Source organism: Natrix helvetica (assembly GCF_964273705.1).
Source record: "Natrix helvetica genome assembly, chromosome: Z".
Taxonomy (NCBI): Eukaryota; Metazoa; Chordata; class Lepidosauria; order Squamata; family Natricidae; genus Natrix; species Natrix helvetica.
Window position 1 is genome coordinate 48,187,790 of NC_138554.1, and position 6,000 is coordinate 48,193,789.

The following is a 6,000-nucleotide window of genomic DNA, read 5'->3' on the forward strand; positions in this document are numbered from 1 at the left end:
TCCCCCCGGATATTAGGACCACTACTGACCTCCGCTCCTTCCGTGTTAAGCTCAAGACCCACCTTTTCCAAATAGCTGGCCTGGCTCAACCATAACTTCGTAACGCTCCTGATGGGTTTTTTAATTTAGTAATTTGATTTAAGAGGATTTTAAATTGTGTTTTTAATTGTGTTTTTTAATTGTGTTTTTAATTGTCCTTCACTTATAAGTCAACTCTCCTCCATGCACATATGTATATGTCTCTGTTCTTTTTGTATATATGTTTGTCTTATGTGTATTTTTATCCGTTTTGATTGTACGCCGCCCCGAGTCCTTCGGGAGAGGGTTGCGGCTAATCAAATAAAATTATTGATTATTGATTATTGACATTGAAATACTGATTCAACCCATTTATTCTGATTTTATTAGCGATTCAGAGTAGGGAAATGTGATGCATATTTTACATTCATAAAGTCTAGGAAAAATACATTGATTGAAAGTAATAAAAGCTATAAAATACTTAGTTTTAAATAATATCTGTGTATCAAATCAACTAAGACAGGGGTCAGCAACCCACAACTCTGGAGCCGCATATGGCTCTTTCATCCCTCTGCTGTGGCTCCCTGTTGGCACCACAATTTTGAGAGGAGTTTCTGGTTTTGGGGGAGGGGAGGGAAGGGAAGCAGGACACGCCAGGAGAAGACTATATGGCAAGAGATGTGTTTTCCGGTCAGTTCCACAATTGATAAGGCTTTCAGTTAGGACAGGTAGAGGAAAAAGGACACCGCGCTAGGAGGCTCTATGATTAGTTATTCATGTTGTATTTCTGATATGGACTGTACACCGCCCCGAGTCCCTTTCGGGAGAGGGGGCGGTCTATAAGCGCTAAGAAATAAATAATAAATAAATAAATATGATGGGGAAACGGGACTTCCAGTTGGCTCCAGAATTGAAAGAGGGCATCTGGTTAGGATATTTGTGGCTCTTTGAGTGTTTAAGGTTGTCAACACCTGAGCTAAGAAAAAGAATATCACAGGTGATGTACCATTATTTTCCTTAATTACACATACAGCTTAGCAGGATGGACTCAATTTCTGGAATTCCAAGTTTAGAGGGCATTTAGGAAATGTAGTAGCTATTAACACAGTAATGAAAGAATGCAGCAACTTTGAGGTGCTTGTTCTGTAAAATAAACTTTGTGATGTTCTTTTCTGATTTGTATATTAAAACTCAAGCAATTAAACACTAGGACCAAAAAAAAGGTGCCTATTGTGTTTGTCCTCCAGAACAGTATTCCTCCCTCCCCATCCCCAGGGCCCTTATATGTGGTTTTCCTTCAGGTTTTGAGGTACAGTGCCATTGCGTTCTCTGAAAATGTAGCTGGAATCTTAGTCGATGTAATGCTTTCAATGCTGTTTTGGAGATCTGGGGAAGAGTTTCTAATGTGAATGAATAAATAAACTCATATTTGAGTAATTTCATATTGTACAAAACAAACTACAAGTTGGAGTGTTATATAAACTCAATCAAATACATAAGTCCAAATCACACAAGAAATAAAAACTACAGAAGACCTTGTTGTCTATTTTTTAAAGCTCTCTCCTACAGTCTAGCAACATCCAGGCATCAATTCCTGGAAGTCCCAGCCCACATGGTCATGGCACTAAGAACTCTGCTAGCTGATGCCTTAGCTATCTTCTTCATTTATTTATTTAGCGTATGGCAAATACATGGACTTATTAGTTGTTCAAATGTTAATGTCCAGTCCACCTAGTCATTCAAGGACAGGTAGTCTATGTTGAAAAAAATCAGATGGTGTAAGCTCTTGATGGACACTCGGACACAATGTGATGGCTATATTGTCAAGGAGCACCAAAGTCACACTGAGGGGTAGAGATAATTAGCTATAATTAGACCTCTTAGCTATCTTGAGGACATCAGTTTGGAAAAGGCTATGTTGAGCTCCAAAGTAATTCAGGCATCATTGCTAAATAAACTGTTAAACAAAGAAATGGCAGTCCTAACTTGAAAACTTTCTGTTAGCAGAGAAAAACAACTTAAAATATAAGATATTTTGGAATGAATTATTACTCAATATTTCTAAGAAATCTGAAGATAAATTAATATATTATTGAAAACAAATAATTTATTTAGAGATATTAAATAGAGTATTAAAAACCATATTAAATAACTATTTGTATAATGATCATGAGCCAAGTATTAAAAAAATCTCCAGAAGAAAATAAACTGCTTTCCACATTTACAGAATGTCAATATCTCCTATGGGCATGGATTACATGATATCACAGCCATCATTCCACGCAAAGAAATGTTCGTATTTACCATACATGGATAAATTACACTTATAAATCAACAGAAAAGCCACAAGAATGCACATCACTGAACAAACTTGTAATGGTTGACTTATAACAATGTTTCTTGAAGAATTCTTATCTGATTCCATTAATACATGGTACTTCATTCTTTCTTTCTTTCATTTGAAAATTTATAAGGCAGCTCATCTCAACCTAGTGATTTGGACAATTAACAATACAAATGCAAACAATATAAACTTGAAAAACAATAAGTTTATACTTCCTTCAGCTTCACTACAGGATTTTGAATATTTCCCCTCCAAATATGTACATTATTTATGCTCCTTATTTTTCAGGATGTTCCTCTGGAAATTATGTTATATTGTATAATGTTATACTGTATAATATATCCACACAGCTAGATAGCCACTCATCTAAGTTCTCTAAAATTTGTCCAAATAATATATAATTGCTTATTCTTTTTCCCAGATTTTGTCCAATACATATGACAACTGAAATGAACATTTAAAAAATATAAAGTAAAGGTCTAAAATTAACAAATTGCAGAGGCTTTTATGCACACTAGTTTATGGTATAACCACAGTAAAACCGCATAAGAGAACTATCAGAACACCTCCAATAATCTGTTTTGAGTTCTCCATCAAAATTCCAAATGGCTATAATGAAGACTAAACCAATTCTCAGAGACAGAGGGAACAGAAATTATCCCAGTTTAAAATAATGTGATACTGATAATAAGAACATAATAAAAAATAACATAAAGGTGTTAAACAGTTACTCAATCCATATGCCATGCTAAATCTTTTTTCTTTCCTCCTTCTCTTCTTTTCTCAATTACAAATCAGATTCACTCAATTACTCAGACAATTTTTCATCAGAATGTGTCCAAGTAGAGACAGAAAGTAATTTTTTGAGGATGCTTTAATTTGGATTGCTGCACAGAGCAGGGAGTTGGACTTGATCCCGTAGATCATTTTTTCAGCTCTATTATTCTATAAATATGAATATTATTACAACAGATTTGTTACCATCAAATAGGACAAATTAGACAGAAATCAAGTAATATTTTGCAACTAGATGTTAGAAGCATGAAGCTGCAATCAAAATCCTAAACTAAAGTATTTAATGAAGACATTTCCTCTATAATAACTTAGATACAACAAAGCTCAGTCACTCAATTGTTTTAGGAAAAACAATTCAAAGAAATTCTCTAGTTTTTACTATTGAACTTTATTTCAGAATAGTAACTGACTAGTACTGGCATGGAAATAGCATACAATTAAGTACTTAAAATAATTTGCAAAATAATTTGAAAATTATAGCTATAATATAACTAAATGTAGCATGACTATGTTAGAGAAATAAATTATACTAATTTGAAATATGGCACAGAGCAAGAGTAAAAGTCTCTATCCAAAGCTTCTCTGTTGTGCATTTTCAAAAACTGGCTTCAGCCCAAATCACAACCCATTATTTTAGCCCTGTATACAAATTCAGATCTTCAATGAGCAAGTATTCCAAAGTAGATATAAGCAGAAAAAGACACTCTATGAAAGTCACAAGCTATTATTCTGTTCACTGAGGAAGTATTTTTTTCAGGAACTGTTTTAATGCATCTCCAGTCCCACTTAATTACAGGTATTTCTACATGACAAGTTATTCCATATCCTTAATACTTAAGTGTGCTGGGAATTTAAAGAACACCATTTAGTGAACAAATACCACAGCCAGATAGGCACTGATAACTTTCAATTGAGCTCCACCTCCACAGGTTTGAATGCCCAATTCCTTAAGGCGCCTAATGTTCTGGACTGATCACATACACCTTTGAAAAGCAGCCACACCTACAATGTCTATTGTGTAACAAATGAGGAAGATGAGTATAAGATTAGGAAATCCTTGGCTGTAAAGAAAGCAAAAATGACTAGATCAGAAGTTGATGGTAACTGAATTATGGTTAATATTGAAGATTCAAAGGATACTTAATATATGGGGGGGATCTATTTGATGTACAATAATAAACAAGTACAGATGAAGCTCCACTTTATCTTTTACCACCACTACCCCAACTATTTAATGTCTGCATGACAACTCCTCCGACCCTTAAAATAAGGGAAGAAAAAGCACAGCTGACAACTCATCCCCCTCCCTGATGAACTATTTTCACTGTTGAGAGACCTGAAATAGCCGATCCAAGGATGTATCGCTATGGAGAAAATGGGGAGAAAATGGAAAAAAAGGGGCGTGCATAAGCACACCAACCTGCCTGCCGTCCCTGTCCTAATGTTCCTTTTTATTCGTATCCATTTCATCTATTCAAAATCATGTTTATACTTATATGTTTTTCATGTATTCAAAATCATGTTTATGCTTATATGTTTTTCATGTATTCAAAATCATGTTTATGCTTATATGTTTTTCTTGTATTCAAAATCAAGTTTATACTTTTATATGTTATTTAAAACATGCTTGACGAAATAAATAAAATAAAAAAATCTGTAGGGTCTCAAGGCGTCGAAAATAACTTTATGGTATGCAATCAACCGATGACATACACATAAGACCTGAAACCAGTTCCCGCACCTTTATCCTACCTGCCAAATCGCTGTTCTTTGTTAGCGCTTTTACTAGACCACAAAGCAGTTTTTGCAGGATTTATCTCACCCAGATAAATCTCTAATTCCAGTCCCCAAGAAACCCCCATCTCACAGGATTCAGGAAGACTCCTGGCGAATGTCTACCCTGCATCCTTTAAGCAATACCTCTTGATTACCGCACGCCCCATTTAACTGCGCTGCTCCCCCTCCCGTGTCTTTCTCGCCTTCTCACGCCACCTTTTTTCTAAACCCACCACGCCTCGCCCCTCCGCAGCCCATGACCCTTGACCTCCCGGGTAAAGCAGGTCAAATGTTAAACCTCCATCAAAGGTAACCGCCCCCCCCCCCCCAATGATGTCCCCTGAAAGGTCGCGTTCTCTCCTCTGGTCTCCCAGATGCCCGCTTCAGATTTCGTTGCCTCTTCTCTTACCCACGATGCGAATTCCCCACTTCTCAGGTCCGGAGCTTTCAATCCGGAAACAGACGTATGCCCGCCCGGCGGCCATACAAAATGGCGATGAAGCGCACACCTCCGGTCAGTGCGCAGGCGCATGATAGCCCCGCCTCCTTCCGGTTTGGCGTCTGGAAAACGGAAGAACGTAGGGCTAAGCAGTAGCCATGATAAGGAGGTCGGAGCTGAATGGGGGGGGGGCTGCGGAAAGAGAGTCGCATGATCACAGTTGACGCGTCCAGTGTTATTTATTCAGTGAAGAGTTTTGTCACTATGTGCGTATCTCTGCATCACCAGGCGGAATACAAACAACAGGCATATGAAACGTTGCCTAAATCTTGCAGGGTGCTTCATTTATACGCATATCCGCCAAAATTAAGTAGTTGGGAGTCTTAGAACTCATGAAAAATCACATAAATAAACTAGCGTTTCTCGTGCTGGCTGGGGAATTATGGGAATTGAAGTTCGCACTTCTCAAAGTTGTCAACTTTATCCATTTAAAATACTGTATTGCAAAAAATATTGCACATCCTCCTTTAAGTTCAGGTAGGTGAGTTGGAGCTACCAGGAGTGATGCTGTCCTGCGTTAAAATTATAGAGATTGTTGCATAGAGACCTATGGCAACCCTGCAATTTA

General features: G+C 37.1%; 1 protein-coding gene across 3 annotated transcripts in view; it reads right to left on the reverse strand.

Annotated features, from left to right (window-relative positions):
* Positions 1-5,473, reverse strand: part of WIPF2 (WAS/WASL interacting protein family member 2) — a 40,858-nt gene extending 35,385 nt beyond the window's left edge. Inside the window, exon 1 of one of the 3 annotated variants that reach the window (XM_081932104.1) lies at positions 5,343-5,473. The gene's annotated coding sequence lies outside the window, so the exon portion shown is untranslated. Of the gene's footprint in view, positions 1-4,909; positions 5,138-5,342 lie in introns of those variants that run through there. The other 2 variants (XM_081932105.1, XM_081932106.1) reach the window with 2 other exon arrangements.
* Between the last annotated feature and the right edge of the window lie 527 nt (positions 5,474-6,000).